Source organism: Dendrobates tinctorius, unplaced genomic scaffold (assembly GCF_039654945.1).
Source record: "Dendrobates tinctorius isolate UK_male_01 unplaced genomic scaffold, ASM3965494v1 ptg000147l, whole genome shotgun sequence".
NCBI lineage: Eukaryota > Metazoa > Chordata > Amphibia > Anura > Dendrobatidae > Dendrobates > Dendrobates tinctorius.
Genome location: NW_027361814.1, coordinates 4618392 through 4641211, shown reverse-complemented (window position 1 = coordinate 4641211; position 22820 = coordinate 4618392). Strand labels below are relative to the sequence as shown.

Below are 22820 nucleotides of genomic sequence, written 5' to 3'. Positions count from 1 at the left end.
TCCTATTTTGATTTTACCCCATTCACCCCATAGGTGAGTGTGTATTTTGTATGCCTGGTATTTTCCGTTTCCCCTGTTCGTGTTACATTGTTCGTCTGGTTGGTGTACTACGGTGAACAACTACTCCCCTCTTCCCTGGGAGGAGGAAGGGTACAGATTGAGGGCGGATTCCGCAGATAAGGCAAGGTACGTGGCCCCGGCATCTTCACCTTCAGAAGTAACATGGGTAACGGTGAGCTAGGGTGTCCCTTAGTGTTAGGGACAGGGAAGGAGCCTCTGGTCCTGAGTCATCCGACAACAGAGTCGTGACACATACCCATGGAAAATTCATGGAAAGGGAGGCAAATTTTGCCATGTCACATACTTTATATTTCTTAAATTTTCTCACATTTATTATATAAATTCATATAGTTAAGTAATATTATGTCTTCTGATGATAGCAAATTTGTAGCTAATAGAGCAGCTCTATCATCTCTTCCTAACAAGAGTGAAAAGTAGCTACAAGAAGTATCTATGTTTTTGATGGACAAGTGTATGAAACATTTTGTGCTTTGTCCAGGAGAAAAATCATTAGATCTTTCATTTCTATGGTGTTACGCATGTCTGTTTTTCATGTCTGTGTCCACATGCAATTGTTTTTTCACTGGAAAAAGAAGCTCTCCAGCGATGAAACGCATTGTGGAATTAAAAGCCGTTCAACTCATCTTAGTCCTAAGGATTCTTTATTATAGCAGCGCAGCCTGTTATCGTGTTATCGTCCAAATTGGTCAACTATCTGTTAGGAATCTGGGTCATTCTATGCAGCAACCCAGATTCTCACATTTGTCTCCTGAGGCTAAGTCCTTTTTCCCTGCTTCTGAGCATGCTCACGGGACTAGCTCTCATTGGAGTTCAGGAGTCAGGTGCTCAGGTCCTGCTCCTGATTTGATTGGTTATGCTCGGGGCTCTGGAGATTTCCGGCAGGTCCCGTACGCTATAAAAAGTGTGCATGGCTGCTATGCCATGCGCTAGTATTTCCATACTTGCTGCTGTGTGTTTGGTGCTGGATGCTTGGACTGGTGAATGACTTATTAAGAAACCCCTTCCCTCTGATAATACGAATGTGTGAGTGATTGGGATACAGCCCAATCTCTGCCTACCGCATGTGTGCCGCTGATTATCTGTGCAGTATATACAGACTCAGTGTTTTTGGGTTTGTGTTCTTGTGTGCAGCTCTGTGAGTTCCAACAGAGCTTGATTTTGTGCACCAGGTGCAGTCCTTCCCTGTGCACATTACCATCCTGGTGCTCTGCCTTTTCAGCAGCGGTTATTACTCCTGCCGCACGGTGGACCCCGGGCGGCGAACACGCTTTATTTATATTTTTTTAAGCGTGTTCCGCCGCCGTAACGCTATCCTGGAGAAGACCATCCTCCAGCGACAAGGCAGCAGCAGCTGATATCTTCATATGTTCATAGGAGTTGTGCCTGCACACAACCTGCTCAGGTGAGCACCTTCCTTTTACTTTTTTTTGCAGTTAAAAGGGAATCACCCAATTGTCTTGGGTGATTTTTTTGTTCCCCTACAGTTTTTTTTACTTTCATGTCTGAGTGTCATACGTAATTAGGAAAAAAAAAAATAGGCCTAGTTCAGTTTACTTTGCTTGTGTTACGCACCGGCCTAATCTTCAGGGCAGAGCTCCGATCCCTTCCCATATAGCTGCCGCTCTTTAATGTGCTCCATATTGGGTCTTACAAGTGGCCCAGCTTTCTTTAAAGAATATCATCATTTTAAGGCCCACTTAGAAACACCCGTGTCGGACTATAGAGACTATAAAGTGTTCAGTTGCCATTTGTTTGCAGATTGGCACCATCCAGTTTCTATTGTTGTCACTATATCCTCAGACTCCTACAATTTCTACTATTAGCATTTGCTGCTTCTGTGATCTATTGTTTTGCCCATCGTTTCCTGTAATCAATACAAACTGTTAAGTCTTTTTACATTTTGTTGTAATCTGTTGTGGATTTTTTTTACTTGTATCTGCTCCTTCTGTGAATTGTCATCAACCAATCGCTTGCTGTAAGCATCACAAAACTATTATTAGAGACTGTTCAAATGACGCTACAATCTGTTGCGAATTCTGCTACCTACATAGGAGTTCTTCAGACGTGCAGTTTGCCTTTTCATCTGAGGCTTTGGGTGTGGCCTGCCACACGTTTGTCCGCAATCCTGCATAGCCTGTTGTCCATCTTGTTACTGTTCTATGTCTTTCCAGCCTGTTGTGTCAACTCCCTGGGTCCATGTGTCCACCCTTACCTGCAGCTATGTGAACCCACCTTCCCTATTTGGGCCCGACAATCTAGTAGATCAGTGAAAAACAAATGCTTTATAGACGGTGTTAATATGGCATAATTTTTTAACCCATTGAGTTCCTTAAGATTAGTTCATGCTGCCCATTTAGATACATTGCTGTGTGCTAGCCATTTTGCACATAGACAGTACACAGACTGAATACGACTGTCTGAATGTAGCCTTACCCAAACAAGACATTGATTTTCATAGACACCACACATTAATTTATTCTGTGGTGTCACAGCAGTGGACATAAACACTTGCTTCACATGCTCCCACAGCTTACAACTGATCACTGGGGTATCCAGCAGCAGATCACCTTGTCAGCAATTTATTATATAGGAACCGTTCAGAGAAGAGGGACTGTCCGAAGAGCAACCTTTCAATGTGCATTTACAATCGGGTTCCTAAAAGCGAAGGAAGGCGCAGCTAACGGGTGATTAACATCCAGAAGGCCAATCATTTTTTTTTCCTAAAATTAAATTTCGAATTTTTGTATTCAGACTGCTACAAAGTAAAGTAATGTAGTATTGGATAAGTATTTACTTTTTTGGCAGTGCAACGATGAAGACGGGGGCCTATTATATGAAGTCTTATGAAGATCTGAAATTGACAAGATGTCTACAGCAACCAATATACTCCGAGAACTAATCCAGTGAGTAATTACACCTTAAAACTGACTGCATAGTTAAAGGCGTTGTCCACTACTCAAACAACCCCTTCTCAATCCGTTTCCACCTTGTAACATAATAACGTACTGGTGCCGTTCCAGCGGTATCGGCACTGGCTCTCACGGGATTGTGAGATATTATGTCACTTGATCCCTGCAGTCAAATCAGCTGAAAGTCAGAGCAGCAGATCACGCGATCCCTGGGAAGAGTCAGTGCCCACAAAACTGGAATGACGCCTGTGACGAAAGGCCCAAACCGCCGTTCGTCCACTTACGGGCGACGACTAACGGGGGTCCCGCTGCCACCAAAACGTGACGGACAGCGGACCCTGTGTCACCACTATGTCACAGTCCCACCACTGACACGGGTGTATCAGCGGACGGAGGGACGAGACACAATGCCGGCACACGGCTATCACAGGCACAGCTGGGGTTTATCTTAGTTATCCCACCACTGGCACCATGTGACCAAAATATCCAGCAAGCTACTCTCGCTCTACAATTTGCCGCAGGGGGGGTGTTTAATTTGGATGCCCCACCACTGCTATCAATCTTCCAAGTACTGCGGGGATTTATGTATATCCCACTTTCTCAGTTCCACTTTGGAACTTGCAGCTCTCCGGCGCCCCCCTTACCCTCAGGTCAGTCAGGGAACTGCACCTAGGATAATTAGTCGCCGGACGGGCTGCCTGTTGTGAACCGGCAATTAGGCTTCTGCAGTAAGGGAATTATCAATGCTGTGGCCGCAGCCCCTCATTCAGCAATATAAGACCCTTCTAGACTGCCAGCAAGCCGCAATAGCCGCACACAACGTGCTGCCACCAGTCACGGTTACTTAATTCACAGTGTTAAATTAAGAGGGTCCGTGGCAAACCCCTTGAATTAGTAGCGATTATCTATCAAAGGCGTATAGTTCGATTCTTAGAGCATAGAGACAGACTAAATATTAAATCATTTATTTTCCGAAAGAGGACAGTGATTACAGATAAAAGTTGCTATAAAATTGAGACATAAAGTATGTACATTAGACAAGTATAAAAACAAAGTGGATGAAAGAAGAAGGTACACTCACATTTAGTCAGTTGTTGTTAGGCATCCCATGTGGCTTTAAGGGGGGTGGAGGCGGAGCTGCACGTCTCCGCTCATCTGGGTTCTGCTCAGCACAAGGATTGGAGCTCTTGTGAGCTGGTTTTGCCAGGGAATGCCTTATAGACTTTCCTATGTGACATCACGAAGAGGTGCATTCTGGGTTGATCCCACCTCTCTCATCCAAGTTATATTTTGGCTACAAAACTTAGATTAGCTATAACTTTATGGGAGAAGCTGGTATGGACTCGTCAGTGGTATCATGTTTCCCAGCGTAATGAGCCTATCAAGAAAACATCAAACATCTATGCGATATGACCGTCCATTTGGGGACAAATCATATCTCATGTTCTGGACAGGGTAGAACTTCGAAAGATACGCGGTATCGAAGCTGGGACCGCTCAGGTTACAAAAATATGATTTTCATATCTCTGCTGTGTATGGTTTTCGTAATATGACTTATTTTTATGTTTCCCATATACCGGCATACAGCCTGTGTTTTTCCGAACAAAGGGATCCCTTCCCCCTGCTCTTCGAAAGGAAGTTGGTTTAAGGTTTCAGAGCTAGCCCAGGCAGGGGGGCACTGGTCAGTGTGTGAGTGAGCCATGGGCGAAAAGAGGAGGGGGGAAGGTGCTGCATGAGCTGACAGCCTGCATGGTCATAGAGGGCTGGATTTTCTAGAAAGTTCCAACAGAAAAACCTATTTTGCAGACATTGTATATCACAACGCCGGCACCAGAGGTGAGTATAAGTGCAATTATTTTACTAGCAGGAAACATAGGGATTGAGAAGGGGTTGTCTCAGTATAGATCAACCCCTTGAAGGGGTCTGCCTCAATGTATACATTACAAGCATGACGCTAGGGTTTTCCACAATGTCTGATTGTAGGTGGTCTGACCCTTTTGCTAATTCTTCCCCCGTTGCAACTGCTTTGCTTTCTCTCTAAGGCTTCATGTTCAGCCCATTATTGATAATGCCTGGCAATTTCTGGAAAAAGCCAAATACGGCCCACATGCTTCACTATCGCCATTGCCACTTTCTTTCAGTGATGTGAGTAATTCACACCATATGGAGGCTTGCTGATGTGATATTAGTTGCATATCCTAGTGACAGGTCACCAAAGTCTTTGCTGAGACATAGTTTCACAAATAGTATGTCATCACACAGGCATTAGAGCAATATTGGAAGACAAATATTATACGGTTACTGTTTCATTAGCTAGCAATAGGAAGACATCTATTAACGTCCACTGACCTGACCATTGAAGATCTCGGCCATCCGGTGTCTTCTTTAGAAAGGGACATCATCATTTCCTGTCCCCCCCATGAGACTGCAGAAGGGCTTTTGCAGCCAGTCAGTATATTTTTATTTTACCATTCTATAACCATCAATTCACTGATTTTTTTCTAACCTAGAACTCATTTTACAGTTGCAAAAATTTGACGTGTGTTAACATACCCTAACAGTAAGGCTAAGTTCACACGCAGCGGAATTTCCGTGGAAGTCTCCGCGAGAATTCCGGAATTCCATTCCGCGAGAAAATCGCATTTTAAATTCCGGCGGAAAAACTAGCGATTTGCAAGCGTAATTAGCTTGCAGAATGCTAGCGTTTTCCCAGTGATCTGTAGCATCGCTTGGAGAACTGATTGACAGGTCGGTCACACTCGTCAAACATAGTGTTTGACGAGTGTGCCCAACTTTTTACTATTGAAGCTGCCTATGCAGCATCAGTAGTAAAAAGATCTAAATGTTAAAAATAATTAAAAAAATAAAAAAGATTGGGTTATATTCACCTTCCAACGTCACGCGCAGCGTCCCCGATCATCGCGATGCTCCCGGCAAGTCCCGTTCCCAGTGATGCATTGCGGCAATGACTTTTGATGACGTCACGGTCTCGCGAGACCGCTACAGCATTGCGAGACGCGACGTCAGCAAAGGTCATCGCAATGCATCACTGGGAACGGGAGCTGCCACGTGTATCGCTGAAGCCTGGGGACGCTGCGTAGGACATCGGAAGGTGAATATAACCCGATTTTTTAATTTTAATTCTATTTTTTTACAGGGATATGGTACCCAGAGCCCGAAGGACAGTCTTCTCTCCTACGGACCGTGAGTACTATCCACAAATGTTCTGCTTACTTTTCGCATGGTGGGCACAGCCACATGTGGAATGTAAGCAGAACAATGCATTCCTATGTGGGCGGAATCGCAGCGATTTGGCAAATTAATGAGCATGCTGCGGATTTTTCCATGACGCGATTCCGCCGCGGGAAAATTCGCAGCATTGGCACAGCATTGCGGAATCCCATAGGATCGCATGGGATGTTTTTTTTTTTTTGCCTTTTCGCGGGGAAAAAACGCCGCGAAAAAACCTGAATGTGTGAACGCAGCTTTAGGCAACTGGCGGATTTCAATATTTAAGTTATAGAAGTGATATTTAACCTTAAGTTCTAGAAGTATAATATTTACAGAACATTCATTGACATTTCAAAATATCCTCTCTCTATTCATCACAAACAATACTAAATTTCCTTAAATCTACTCCCACCCCGCCACCAATCAAATCCAATCTGACCATTACAGTCTCCCTGTGGATTTGGTAGACCTTTCCCAGCAGACGCTGATCATTCTCCACGCCGCTGTGATTAATGATAGGATTTCACACTTGCACAACACTACACTATCTGTGTTAGATGCAGCAATGAAAGGTGGTCTGGTAATAGACAGATTTGTAGTCCTGTAGCGTTCATTCCCCTGGTCTACGCTCCCCTCTCAGTGATATCTATTTTTATATTATCAGTTACATGGCCCAAAGCTTAATCACATGTAACTTTGAAACAAATTGGGAGGGTGCCTTTTGTAGTGCTTGACTCGATAAATCACACTTGCTACTCCAAAAAAGATGGTCTCTGGTGGGTTTATACTGGCCAATTACAACACCAGAGAGAGGAAAGAAAAAATAAATAAACTCTGCAATATTCTGATTCTTATTTAATTTTATAAAATAATAATAAAAAAAAAAAAAAAAAAGGAGGCGAGTACAATAATTATATTTTTATCATAGACGAAAATTAGGAAATAAACATTGGAGATGTCGTAGCAGACACCTTCTATAAATATTTTTTTTTTTTTTAAAAACCCTGTACTAATGTGTGTGATATTTCTCCAATAAGAAAAAAAAATTCTATATTGTAGCTTCGGAATAGCTTAAAGAGCAGCTATCACCTATCTGACGATGTCCTATTTCATTACTCAGACAATGGACAGCCCCAAATAAGGGATTTTTCGAAATGTCATCTAGTAAAAAAAAAAAAAAAAAAAAAGCAGAAGGGTCCCTAAGGTCCCCCCTAAAAGTGTACGACTTTTTAGAAAAAGTGGGACAAATAAATTTCGGGTTGTGGGATCCTGCGCATAAAGTTTCTCAATATGGAACCACCCGAGCAAGCGCAATGGCATCTATTGGCAATCAGACCGACGCTACTGCGCAGGCAAAGAGCAAAAAAAAATGTTTCCACCAAGATGGTGCCGCTGGCACCTGCGCAGTAGCATCTATTGGATCGCCGATAGATGTTACTGCGCAGGCACAGCCAGCGCCATTTTGAGTTTTTTTTCTTTTTCAAAATAAATGTATATTACTAAATAAAACAGTTTAATGCATATTATAGATACGATCATGCTGCAGTGCAGGCGCCAGTGCCTGCCCAATATGATTTTTTTTTTTTTTTCAATACATACAGTGGGGAAAAAAAGTATTTAGTCAGTCAGCAATAGTGCAAGTTCCACCACTTAAAAAGATGAGAGGCGTCTGTAATTTACATCATAGGTAGACCTCAACTATGGGAGACAAACTGAGAAAAAAAAAATCCAGAAAATCACATTGTCTGTTTTTTTTTCATTTTATTTGCATATTATGGTGGAAAATAAGTATTTGGTCAGAAACAAGCAATCAAGATTTCTGGCTCTCACAGACCTGTAACTTCTTCTTTAAGAGTCTCCTCTTTCCTCCACTCATTACCTGTAGTAATGGCACCTGTTTAAACTTGTTATCAGTATAAAAAGACACCTGTGCACACCCTCAAACAGTCTGACTCCAAACTCCACTATGGTGAAGACCAAAGAGCTGTCAAAGGACACCAGAAACAAAATTGTAGCCCTGCACCAGGCTGGGAAGACTGAACCTGCAATAGCCAACCAGCTTGGAGTGAAGAAATCAACTGTGGGAGCAATAATTAGAAAATAGAAGACATACAAGACCACTGACAATCTCCCTCGATCTGGTGCTCCACGCAAAATCCCACCCCGTGGGGTCAGAATGATCACAAGAACGGTGAGCAAAAATCCCAGAACCACGCGGGGGGACCTAGTGAATGAACTGCAGAGAGCTGGGACCAATGTAACAAGGCCTACCATAAGTAACACACTACGCCACCATGGACTCAGATCCTGCAGTGCCAGACGTGTCCCACTGCTTAAGCCTGTACATGTCCGGGCCCGTCTGAAGTTTGCTAGAGAGCATTTGGATGATCCAGAGGAGTTTTGGGAGAATGTCCTATGGTCTGATGAAACCAAACTGGAACTGTTTGGTAGAAACACAACTTGTCGTGTTTGGAGGAAAAAGAATACTGAGTTGCATCCATCAAACACCATACCTACTGTAAAGCATGGTGGTGGAAACATCATGCTTTGGGGCTGTTTCTCTGCAAAGGGGCCAGGACGACAGATCCGGGTACATGAAAGAATGAATGGGGCCATGTATCGTGAGATTTTGAGTGCAAACCTCCTTCCATCAGCAAGGGCATTGAAGATGAAACGTGGCTGGGTCTTTCAACATGACAATGATCCAAAGCACACCGCCAGGGCAACGAAGGAGTGGCTTCGTAAGAAGCATTTCAAGGTCCTGGAGTGGCCTAGCCAGTCTCCAGATCTCAACCCTATAGAAAACCTTTGGAGGGAGTTGAAAGTCCGTGTTGCCAAGCGAAAAGCCAAAAACATCACTGCTCTAGAGGAGATCTGCATGGAGGAATGGGCCAACATACCAACAACAGTGTGTGGCAACCTTGTGAAGACTTACAGAAAGCGTTTGACCTCTGTCATTGCCAACAAAGGATATATCACAAAGTATTGAGATGAAATTTTGTTTCTGACCAAATACTTATTTTCCACCATAATATGCAAATAAAATGAAAAAAAAACAGACAATGTGATTTTCTGGATTTTTTTTTCTCAGTTTGTCTCCCATAGTTGAGGTCTACCTATGATGTAAATTACAGACGCCTCTCATCTTTTTAAGTGGTGGAACTTGCACTATTGCTGACTGACTAAATACTTTTTTTCCCCACTGTATTATATTCAGTATGTAGGATAGGGGACATGCATGTAGAATAATTATACCCCTCTGGGAATTTATCTATAGGTATAGTGATGATTTTGACTCCATGGGAATTTCCAGAAACAAGCAGTAGTGGATGTGGCTGATTAAAAATTGCAAACTGCCATTGTAGTGACCAGTGCGTTGTAGTGACCAGTACATAATGCCCAGCTCATACTTCTGGACACACGCACCTATAAATTAGGCTCTCATCGCTACAGAAATGCCAAACATGTGGGCGCTAAATGTGGTTTAGGCACACTGGGGCTCAGACATGAAGAGCATTTGCTGAATTTCTTTTGGAGGGTGAGAAGCCATTTTGCTTTTCCAGAGCCTTTGTGCTACCAGTAACGTGGAAGCCCCCTATATTTCCATTAACAGATGACGGACCTGAATGGGGACTTGCTTTTCTTGTGGATTGAGTTGAAGCTTTTGTTAGAACATTTTACACAACGTTTAGGATCACATGTCTCCTCTTCTCTACAATGAGCACTTATATCGGGGTTTCGATCTAAATCTCCGAGCGATGCGAGTCAGATGAAACCCCGCATACCTATATTTAGATACCTATAATTTTTCCATATTTCAGCTAACACAGTCATGTTTTTTTTGCGGGACAAGCTGACATTTTTATTGGTACCATTTTCGGGCACATGACATTTTTAATCAATTTCTATTCCAATTTTTGGGAGACAGAATGAATAAAAACCAGAAATTCAGGAATTGTTTAGGGTTTTATTTTTATGCTGTTCCGCATGTGGTAAAATTTACAAGCAGCTTTATTCTTCGGGTCAGTAAAATTACAGCGATACCATATTTTGTATAGTTTTTTTTATGTTTTGGCGCTTTTACCCAATAAAAACTATTTATAAAAAAATAATTGTTTTTGCATCGCTTTATTCTGAGAGCTATACTTTCTTTATTTTTCCTCTGACTGAGCTGTATGGTGACTTGTTTTTTGCAGGACAAGATGATATTTTCAGAAATACCATTTTTATTTACATTTGTTTTTTCGATCGGTGGTATGATGAGAAAGGATATTTTTTTGCGGTGTTCACTGAAGGGGTTAACTAGTGGGATACTTTTATAGGTCTGGTCGTTACGGATGCTACGATACCAAATATGTGTACTTTTTTGTTTATTTTTGTTTTTAAATAAAAAAAAATATTTATTGGATTCATTTTTTTTTGGTCTGTTGTGATTTATTTTTAGATTTTTAACATTTTTAATAACTATTTTTTTTCTATTTTTTTTTCCCACATTATCCCACTATGGGACATCAACTTTCCTTGCCCCGATTGCTGCTCTAAGGCCGGGATCACACACAGCGAGATACGGCCGAGTCTCGCAGGTTAAAATCAAGCTCTGGCGCCGGCACTCCGGAGCGGAGCGTGCAGCCGCACAGCAATACATGGACCTGCACGCTCCGCTCCGGAGTGCCGGTGCCAGAGCTTGGTTTTAACCTGCGAGACTCGGCTGTATCTCGCTGTAGTGTGACTCCAGCCTAATACTCTGCAATAATTTTGCATTGCAGGGCATTAGCTCAGCGTCTCACAGGCAGGGAAGAGGCGTGTCAACTGCTGCTCTGAGCAGGAGCTTACAGGCCACCATCCCTGAGTAACCCCCGCTGCCATCTTTCGGCCCGACGTCACCATGGAGGCTTTCAACACAATGCAATCACAATCGCGGCGTGCTGATGGGAGCAGAGAGGGAGCGCCCTCCCCTTGTGATGCCCATCAATGTCGCTGTCACTATTGACAGCAGCAGAGGGGTTAAACACCCGCGATCGGCGCAAGCACCTATCATGGGAATTGCTATAGGGTGTCAGATCTCATATAGAGCTGACACCTGCATTTGATCGCGGCAGCGCTCAGCATGAGCCCGCGCGATCATCACGCAGGATGCACGTCGTGAATGGGTCAAAGGGCTTGTCTCAACTTCTGAAATGTTGAAGATTTCAAAGTGCTTATTTAAAACAACTTTGCAATTTACCGCTTATTAAAAATCTCAAGAGTTGAGGGATTTTAAGTTTTACAGTCCTCTGCTCATTGCCAAGATTACTGGCCAAACCATAGGTGGAGCGCACGCTTACAAGCTCTTTGCTATACAAGCTTGCATGTGCTGCTCTGAAGCTGGCCATTCTGTATAGATCCAATATCCATGCGCTTCTCCAATACTGCAAAGGCAAAGCTGCTTCTGAAAGCGCACAGATTGACCAATGATGCAGCCATGACGCTGATCCAAACCATCAAACATGTGGAGCGTACCACCCCTCGGCAAATAGAACAAACCAAGAAAGCAAGCAGTCAAAAAAGTCCCATAAAACAGAATTTTATTAGATAACGCCTTATAAAAACATGGACAATAAGGTGCATGGGATACAGGGGAATACAGAGCGTGCACACATGGCATACAAATACCGGATAGCCACACACACAGCCCCACAGCAGCAAGACGCCCCCTGAGGAAGGAGCATAGCGCTCCAAAACGCGCGTCGGGGTTGACCGGATTCTCTGCTCCCACAGCTCCCAGGTAATACGCCATGCTGAGGACTCTTCAGTTGCTGACTTCGATATGAGCACTTGCTCTAGATTATTTTCATTTTACATGCCACTGAAGAGTTCTCCCACTGTTGATTTTTGATATACCTCCCAGGCAACATGCCATGCTGAAGACTCTTCAGTTGCTGGTTCTATTATGAGCACTTACTCTATGAGTAGCTCCATTTTTTATGCCACTGAAAAGTCTTTCCATTGTTGGTTTTGCTATATCTGCCCTATGATTATATGGAGGGCTATGCACTTTAAATGGCCTATGATATACTCCTTCAGGGCTGCCTGCTGTGGGGCTGTGTGTGTGGCTATCCGGTCTTTGTATGCCATGTGTGCACGCTCTGTATTCGCCTGTATCCCAAGCACCTTATTGTCCATGTCTTTATAAGGCATTATCTAATAAAATTCTGTTTTATGGGACTTTTTTGACTGCTTGCTTTCTTGGATTGTTCTATACTATAGTTGCAGTTGTCCTTACTAGTCCGAGTATCAATATATATGTGGCCCAAATCCTAGACATAATATCTTTATAATTATTCTGTGAAGGATAACCATTTTCCTTTACGGTTTCCACATATATTATGTGTGCCACAATTGCATTTTATCCCTCGGCAAATAGGAAGCCTCTAGGCTGGGAAGCGGTATTGTCCTGAAGATGGAGGAGGAGAATAACCTTTAAGAGTGCAGTCAGATGGTCGTATAAGTCGGACGGAGGTTGGAACGCAATGCTCGGACTGTCCCGGCGGCTCCAATGTCCCAAGCGTGACAGCTGAAAAGAGATAAATGAAGATGTCACTCTCAAGTAGGGAGAGCTGCCGGCCAGTCCGAATATTTACGATCTCCGTCTGATTTATACAGCCATCTGAGTGCATCCTTATGGTTAGTCTGAAGGAAAAGATCCTCAATGTACATCTCCTTTAAGGTGTGATACGGAGGAAAAATTATTGGGCAGATCACCGACAAATGGGATAAAGGATAACAGGATAAAACGAAGTAATATAAAAATCCTGCAGCCAGCAGCCTCATCGAGCAGGAGCACACCACCAACATCATAATTGACTTTAGAACCATAGTGAAAATGTTCACATTATTAAGGCATTCTTCCATTTTATGGCTATGTTTAGTATATCAATGTAAATTACATTTTCTTAGAATCCGGTATTAAAATTAGAAAAAAAAAGAACCCATTAAAAATAAACTAAAAAAAATAAATAAATAAATAAAAGTTGCCTTGATCATTCATAAATAATTAGAAATTTGGTTCATCAAAACCGGTTCAGTTCCTTGTCTGCTTAACAATTCCCGGTAGGATATGAAATGACAACGTATAAAAAAAAAAAAAAGGTAATTCACATAAGAACACCGTACAAGAAAACATTACCTTTCCGATACGTTATTGCTTCCTATTATAAGAACTTAATTTCCAACCCCGCTCTCCGTTATAATGGTTTCTTTTTAAAATTTCAAAGAGTATTACATTAAAGCCATACCTCACCTCCGAGCTATAATATCTGTCTTCCTTATTACAGTACTGCATTTCATAAATACTTCTCATTGACAAGCGAGCTAATTCAGGTTAATTTTATTGTGTTTTGGCGCTCTATCACATTTGTGTGCAATTACCTTTAATGTTTTATTGCAAAACCAGAAAGTAATCGGGACAATTATTTGGAGAGGAGGAGGAGGAGGATTGAGGGAAAGGAAGGGAAGGGGTAGGCTTATAAATTCTAAATCACCAGTCTCTGGCATTTTCGATAAAATAGCAGCTTTATCTGAGAAAGTGGCAGGGATATCGGATAAATCATGCATCACTCAAGTGTAGCTGACCCCCCTGTGCATTGCACAATATAACAAGTGCTTCAAAAGAAACTTTCCTGGATCATCAATCATTCTTCATAATGCTACAGTGGCTATACCTAAACAGGAGGTGATTGGAAATATATATAAAAAAATATATATATTATAATATATATAAAAATAGACAGTTGTTGAAAACTATTGAATCTGGATGATTTAACTCCTTCACTGCCACAAAGGTTCAAATACTATGAGGATTAATATCAGCGCTATTGCTATAGGGGCAAGATTCACAACTATTAACTATAAACATCGGCAATAATTTCAACAATTTGTGGCGAATTATCTGGTGACTACTTCCAGATCTTACATGGAAAAACGGAGACCATCCTGTTGCCCAGGGACCACCGTGGCACCACATTCCCCTTCTTTGCAGCCCTTGGAGCCAGATAGGTTATTTGAAACTAAGGCTGGTTTCACACTAGCGTTTTATCATGCAGTGCATCGTGCGCTATCGGGCGCACGCGCAATGTTCCCCATCTCTAACATGGTGGTCGCAGGGTCTTGCGATTGCACGCGCTCATCAGCGTTTAGTGTGTGCTGCGCATTTTCCAGGCGTGCGCCCAGACACGCCGTACGCTACATGTTGCATTTTTTTCCCGCCTACATCGTTAAAAAAAAATCGCACGCGCACGTGTGCGCACCCAAAAATAGCATTAGTCTATGGGGTCGCTGGCGTGCGCTTGGATGCGCGCACATCAGCGCTTTGTGCGCGCACGCGATTTGAGTAAACAATGTCTAGACAGTTGTTTAAACCTCCCCCTAAACAAGCAACATTGTTTGGGAGGAGTGTTGATAAAAGAAGGTGTCTTCAGGGCCACACCACTACAGCCTTGAAGATAAGAGCAGCTACAGAGAGCAAGAGAAGAGCAGCTACAGACAGCCTTGAATAGAAGACCAGACAAGAGCCTTCGATTCAAGCTTCAGCAGCCAAAATGTGAGTATTCTTCAACATAATGTGTGTGTGTCCTGTACAATTTATTATGTACTAAGGTATTTTTTGTTTAAATTTCAGCATGTCTTCTTCTGGATCGGTCTATTCGCCATCTCGGCAAGAACTGGCCCAAGCTGATCGTGAGGTGAGGATATTGCTGCCTTTGGGTAAGTTTAGCTGCTGCCTCTAGAAATGTGTAATAATTTTTTTTTCTTTACAGACATTGGACACGGCCAGTGAAGGTGAAGTGTGGTAGCAGTCTGAGCGGGAGCAGTCAGAGCGGGAGCAGCGTAGCCAAGTCGTGGCGAGGAGACGCAATGTTAGTATATAGTCTTTCCTTTTTTTTTCTTTTTCTGTCTTTATTTTCATCTTTTATCTTGCTTCTTCTCTGTTTCTTTTTCATTCTCCAAAATTACAAAGATTAATTTTTTTTTTCTAGGCACCACAACGGGATGACGAAGAATTTTACATCGACAACGAGCACCTGATCCGCCTTGTTGAGGAGCGTATCCCGTTGTGGGACAGCCTGCATCCGAGATGACGTAGGCCGCAAATTGGTCCCTCATTTGGCAAACTTCAACCGATGACCTGAGAGGGTGCTGAGTAAATTCAGGCAATGGGATAGGAGCAACATCATCAAGATCTCAGTTTGGATGCTCTCTAGCCATGACAAAATTATGTAGAACCACACAGGCCTTCACCACCTCATCCACTGTTTCCAGTTTTAGATTAATGGCTGTGGCGAGAATGCGCCATCTGGATACAAGAATACCGAAGGCACACTCAACAGTTCTTCTGGCCCTGGTCAGCCTGTAATTAAAAATTATTTTTGCATGGTCCAAGTCCCGGCTGGAGTAGGGCTTGAGCATGTTTTGGCACATCTGGAATGCCTCATCTCCAACCATTACAAAGGGCTGTGGTGGAGCTTCGGTGTTGGGAAGAGGCCATGGCATGGGAAAATTAAATTGGTTGCCATACAATCTCCGGCCCATGTCCGAGTTCTTAAAGGCCTGGGAGTCATTTCCACGGCCAAATGCCCCAATATCCACAGCTACAAACATACAGTCTGCATCTGAAATGTCCATGAGTACTATAGAAAAGTACTTTTTATAGTTGTAGTACTCCGATCCAGTTCTTTTTGGCTTGATAATCCGGATGTGTTTCCCATCCACCGCTCCCAAACAGTTGGGGAAATTGCATACTGTCCAGAATTTTTCGGCGATTTCCAACCACTTTTCTGCGGTGGACAGGGGCATGAATTCTGGACAGAGAACATTCCACAAACCCGGCAGGTGTCCGCTACAATTCTAGACAACGTGGAGATTCCAATACGGTACTGGAAGTGGAGTGAAGAGAGTGTCTTTCCAGTTGCCAGGAATCTGAGAAACAAAGAAAAAACAACAAATATTACTTCTGTATATGGATTTTAAAACACCAACAATAAATTTAAAAAAAAAGTTTATAAAAATACATTTGCAGCCTTTTGTTCATTACATGCCATAAAAAAAACCGCAGCTTTTTGTTAAATACATGGCAGAACTATAATTCTGCCAGATTTGTAATAGTACAAGTCACAACAAAGAAAATTCTGCAGGCATTGGTTTTGCAATACTACGTACCGTAATGTAACCAGTAGCCGTTTCTCAGGAGTAATCGCACGCCGGAGCTACGTGTCCTGTCTCCGGATGGCTTCTTGGACCCGACCAAGCAAATCGTTAAAGCTTTGTTGGGACATCCAGGTATAATCTGTACATTTCTCCGGGTTTGCCTGTAGCTCACTGTAGAGGGTGTGGTACGCTCCACGGCTCTCCCAGAGTTCAATAATGGGATGTATCCACATACGCCGGCGCTGCCGTCTTCGCTGCCTCTCTCTCTCCCTCTGTTCATGGCAAGCAACGGCATAAGCCTGAGCCATCCTGATGTCCAGATCCAAGTCAAAGTAAAAACTCTTCCAGCGCAGATCCATGTTTCACAAGGCAAATGCAAGCAAATGTGAAGAATTCAGCTGTAAACAGGGTCTAGATAAAGAATTTCCATAAGACACGCCCACTGCTGTCCCATTGGTGGAGTGTGTTGCAAGAATTTTTCACTGACTTTTTCTCCTGTGAAGTGACACCATTGATCATAAAAAATGCAAACACATGAAAAAACGCTTACAAACGCATAAAAACGCTGCGATTTTTTGTCGTAATGCGCACAATAATGCTACAAAAAAACGCAGTGTTTACAAGCGTTTGCATGTGCTTTTGACATGCGTTTCATGTGCGCTCGATACGCTGCGCAAAAAGGCGCAAGTGTGAAAGTAGCCTAATCAAAGAGAAGTGTGGCTTAGCCGGAGTTTGGAAAAGCCTTAAAGGGATTGTCCAGGCTTGGGCTTCAATCTGCAGTCATTATGTGACTACAAACTTGTGACTCCTCTCAGAGTGCACAGTGTGCACTGTTAGGATTGAGCGGGCAGTCATGTGACTGCAAGTATGAAATTTGTATATTTCTCTCCACATTCCGACTAGATGTGTCGGGCCTTGCTCAATTCACTTGTATTGAGCGAGGAAGTGCAAGTCTAGTCGGCATGTGACCGTATGTATGCAAATCGCATACTTGAGACCATGCGCCCGCCAGCTCCTAGAGAATAATGACAGCGCGCAGGCTGTGATGATTCACAAGTCTGCAGTCACATAGAGTGCTTACAGACTTGAAGCTGGACAACCTCTTTAAAATGAAAAATGTTGGCCAAACATGGGAGCAAAAAACAGGCTAAAGATGGTATACAACTAGACAAAAGATGCACCAAACAAACTGTAAGCTACTGGGATAAAGTTGTGCATTTTCAGAATGTTTCGACTAAAGGCCCCACCGATCACATTATATGAAAATTGTCTAAACCCGCTGATTTTAATAAGACCTTCTGAAACTTCCAAGGCACATGATGTAGGGAAAGAGTAAGAACGAGTCGTTGCAAAAATCAATGGTCGATCCTATTACATTCTTGAGAGAGGTATCTGGCAGAAATGTTCTATCACACTGTGGAGAACACATGAAGCGGAGCGCTCGTACGCATGGTTAATTTTGGAGAGATAACAGTCTACCAAATGGTATTCCATGTGTATGGGACAGCATTAGTAAATTTGCCCCATCTCCTCTACAGTTTTCCGAACTTCCATACAGATGAAAGGAGAAAGAGGCACCTCTCTACTAACATCATGGTACAACTGGGTCCCCATCCTCGAGAGAGGTCCCACGTCTAATAAGACATTTGTATCATATTCTGTAAATTTACAAGTCAGGGCCATTTTGGCAACTCTCAATCAAATAAATGGAGAGCCATGCATTGCTCAAAAGAACTCAATGTGGCTCCACACAATGGGACCATAGTCTAGTGTCTATCTGTGATTGTTGGATAACAGAACACTCACATTTTAGATCTTCCTGAGGAAGCGACATCGACGCGAAACGCTCACTGGGGAACGTGGCCACAGTCCAGGCAGGGCAGACACAATAGGTGAATACCTTTCCAATTTACTACTTTTGTAATAGGTTCTATGTCCAACATGAGTTATCTGTTATCTAACAATCACTGATAGACTCTAAGCTATGGTCCCATTACATGGACACAATATACATGTTACCCATATTGGGCATCAATTTACTTTAGGGGCACTAGGTTATTGATATGTCTTTCATTATCATATGAACTTATAACACTAGAAGAATTCTCATTTGGTTGATTTATAACTTATGTCCTGACCTATTCTCCGGCCTTTTTACCTAGGGGTCTAATCGCTGATTCGCACATGTGCCTTTAATATTTATATACTGTTATTCGTATACTTTGATTGTAATTTTTTGGGTAAATTAAATTTTGGAATCTTTTTTAGCACATTTGACTTTTGTTCTCCCTGTAAATCATATTATGATGAGTCGCTAACATATGGGTACATTAATAATGTGGAACTGGTATTTTTGTAAAGACCATTTTTTGTGTTGTTCCAATGCACACAAAGGAAATCAACGTGTGTATAACAAAATATGTGTAATTGCAATCTTTTCCTTGGGAAAATACTTAATTTTCTGGGACAATTTCAAAGGTGACAACACTTTCGGCCGTGACTGTATAGCATAGAAAATGTGGAGGGGGAGGGCTACTGTGCTAGTTGGGCAGGACCCCATTTTCGAGAAGAAGCCTTAGCTGAGGTTACAAAAAAAAAAAAAACCATCAGACACACAAACGATGCATTCAAGGTGATTGTGACATTAAGCTCAGGTAACAAGACATGTGTGCGGCATCTGATATGGTTTCCTGAATGAAGACGGAAATCAATAGACATGGTGCGCTGTTACACTATAGATTTATATACATTGAGACATGGCATGGAGTAGTGTAGTGTACTAACACAGATCTACACACATCAGCGAATTAGAAAACACAAGACAGCGTAGAACAGCAAGTAACATGATAAGGAGGAAACAGAAGAGAATGCTCGTACTATACTGTAGACACATGAGTAAAAGTTATCTGATCAAAATCCTTAGATCAATTAAAACATTTATAATAGGAAACTACATCAGAGAGTCTTTAAAGGGGATGTCCAGGCTTGGGGTCACCATGTGACTGCAGATTTGTGAATCCTCCAGGCTCACAGTTAGCACGCTGTCAAGATTTTTTTGTGCGGCTGCTCTCCGGCACGTGACAGCGAGTATGAAATTTGCAAATATTCAGTCATGTGCCGACTAGAAGTGGGCAGCCTCTGTCAATACAAGTAAATCGCGGGAAGCGGGTGACGTTTAGTTGGAATATGGCCGGTAGTATTCTTCCAGTGCCGGCACCAGAGAATTCACACAGTACAGTTGAGCGATTTTTTAAAATTCGTTTTTGATAATGATCGGCACTGGAGAATATTGTTTTTGCAATATTCGCCGAACACAGCCGAACGTCATTGGAGCCAACGGGAGTAGAAAAGACCGAATATGTTCGGAATCGATCGTCAAACCTAAATTCGGCACGAATAGGGTACCAATATGGCAAGTTCAGATTCGGTGATTATAATCGTTCAACTCTAAAGGACAGTAAACATTAGTGATTGCAGGTGCAATTACCGTAAATCCTTAAAAAGTAGCAGTTAGAGCTCGCTCCGGTCACTGCTGTTACAAGGAGATGGCGAGGTTACATCAAGCATCATGTTCATTCTTTGGGCAGCTTTGTTTGGAAGCCTCCGACTCCTATAATTAGAGATGAGCGAATCCAAAAAGTTTGGGGTTCGTACCGTACAGTTAGTGTCTGGTGCTACATGCCGAACTCAGACTTCTCCCGTAAGTCCGCTGCAATGTTAAGAGTTCCAGAGGAAGTCCGGTGTGAGAGAAAAGAGAGCGCGAGGGAAAAAAAAGAGAGCGAGCACAAGGGAAAGAGAGAGCGCGAGGGAAAAAAAGAGCGCGAGGGAAAAAAAGAGCGTGAGGGAAAAAAGAGAGCGCGCACAAGGGACAAAAAGAGAGCGTGAGGGAAAAAAGAAAGAGCTTGAGGGGAAAAAGAGAGAGCGCAAGGGAAAAAGAGAGAGAGCGCAAGGGAAAAAGAGAGAGAGAGAGCGCAAGGGAAAAAGAGAGATCGCAAGGGAAAAAGAGAGAGATCGCAAGGGAAAAAGAGCGAGAGAAAAGAGAGTGAGAGGGAAAAGAGAGAAAAGAGAGAAAAAGAGAGCTAGCTAAAAAAAAAAAAAAAAAGAGAGAGTGAGTCAAAAAAGAGTGAGAAAAGAAAGAGAAAATAAAATAAAACGGCTCCAAAGTTCAGGTGGTCATTCTTTTCAATGGAGTTTGGGTTCTATTTCAAGTTTGGGAACTCAAACTTCCTCGAGTCCGTTCATCCCTGTCTACAATCTAAGATATAGACAAAAGGTGTCGCAAAGAAACCGCTTTATGAAGAAAAAAAATGCTGTTGCACATAGACAAAAAAGGGTCTTCTAGGGTTATATTCTTTTAAAAGTAGCAGACCAGTATTTATATCATATGGTGGATTGAAAATCTATCTAGATGAGCCGGTGGTCTTTCTCAGAGAGGTGGTCTTTAAGACGGGTTTCATATTTTTATTATTATTTTCATGCAGCAAACATAATGAAATACACTTGAACGCCGAGTGACCAAATGTTAAAATGTCAACCACAGATCTGACATAACTGCAATATCTGTAAAAGTGAATGTGTTTTCTTTTAAAGATTGAATCTAGTTTATCCCCATAGAACGAAAGGTAAAAAAAAGAAAAAAAAAAATATGACACATTTAAAGTATTCCGTCAAGCTTCCCTAATGGGAGTTATTTTACGTAAACTCTAACATATATTAGAACAATTTAATATACCAAGGCTCAAGAGGTTATCAGCTGTGATGTGGTTACCTGTACAAATTTATGTTTACTAAAATGCTATGTCCCAGGAGCTGTGGTATTAATAACCAAGCAACAAAATTATGTTTCCCTCTTCCTGTCATCTGAGATAAGTAACCGTGAATTTGAAGAATATTTTCTCTCATTTTAAAGAAGTTAGAGATCTCATCTCTCGAGGTGCTTCTCTCAGAAGGCTACAGAAATATTGTTTTCTCGCTGAACTTAGCCTCTGTCCAATAGTCGGAGGAAAAGACGGCCGACAACATAAAAGGCGACATAAAAGTACAGACGGTAAATAATAAAAACATACATAATCACGTTATTATTATTTTGTCGACTTGTTTTCTTACTAATAACTGAGTCCTTATCATTTGAAGCCAAAGTGTTCTAAAAATATTTTCTTATTTACTTACAAGGTCATTAAAATAATAATAATTGTCAGACTGCACATAGATCAAACAGGATTAAAACAAAAAGCAAAAGGCCAGCTCGTAAATTACTGATATAAGCCGATACTACATGTTTGATTGCTAAATACGTCACATTCTAGCAGCTGTAGAACAGAGGTCAGTACAATAATAACAGCAGAATAATTGGTCTAAAGCGAAGTTCACACATTGCGCTTTTTATGCTAATTAAAAGCTGCGTTTTACTGTACCAACAAACGCTATGAGATTTCAGAAATGTTTGTAGGTTTTTTTTTACCTGACCAATTTGGAAAACTGCGGTGTTTTGTTTTGTTTTTGTTTTTTTAAATATGAAGCATGTCGATTCATTCAGCATTCTTGCAGCGTTTTTTCACCACTGAGTAAGGCTACTTTCACACTTGCTTTTTTTTTTTTGCAGCGCGTTTTTCCCGCAAAAAAAACGCATGGAAAAAACGCATACAAATGCTGTGTTTTTTTCAAGCATTTTTATGCGCATGCAGGAAAAAACGCAGAGTTTTTATGCGTTTTTAGTGCATTTTTACCGCGTTTGCGTTTTTTTACAACATTAGTTGGCCTCACCAAAAAAATCAAGATAGGGTTAGGATTAACACTAACCCAAACCATGACTTTACTAACCCTAACCCTTAACCAAACCATACTAACCCTAACCCCCCTTAACTAACCCTAACTCTAACCCAAACCCCTAATTTCCATTGTCTAACCAATGCTCAACAAAAAAATGCATGCGCAAAAAAACGCATACATGAGCATGCCAATGCGCACATATGCGCATCCATAAACTTACAATGGGTGTCTTGCTGTAAAAAAAAAAACGCATTGCGCGCGCATGCGTTTTTTTGAGGCAAGTTGGACGCCCAAAAAATGCAACAGGATGCATTTTGTGCGCCCGAGCGCACACCACAAAAAAACGCATGTGCGTAAAAACGCATACAAACGCATGTGTATGCGCACATAAGCGCATCCCATGCAAAATATAGGGGAAAAAAGCGCATCCTTTTTTTAGCGCTAAAATACAGCGCAAAAAAACGCAAGTGTGAAACCAGCCTAAGTGGGGGAAAAAAACGGTGCAAAATAAAATGCAACAGAGGTTCTCGCAACATTTTCAAAGCGCTTTTGGTGAATAAAACTTTACTAGAAATAAAGAAGCTGAAAAAAAAATGCTTGGTGACAACGCTGAAAAATAAATGCAGCAAAAACGCAAGTCTAAGGCTA

The 22820-nt window shown here is 42.0% G+C and overlaps 1 protein-coding gene across 5 annotated transcripts in view; it reads right to left on the bottom strand.

Annotated features, from left to right (window-relative positions):
- MGMT (O-6-methylguanine-DNA methyltransferase) overlaps nucleotides 1-22820 on the bottom strand; it is a 500744-nt gene that overhangs the window by 460330 nt on the left and 17594 nt on the right. Inside the window, exon 1 of one of the 5 annotated variants that reach the window (XM_073546354.1) lies at nucleotides 12679-12755. The exons of the other annotated variants lie outside the window; for them this stretch is intronic. The gene's annotated coding sequence lies outside the window, so the exon portion shown is untranslated. Of the gene's footprint in view, nucleotides 1-12678; nucleotides 12756-22820 lie in introns of those variants that run through there. 5 annotated transcript variants of the gene reach the window in all.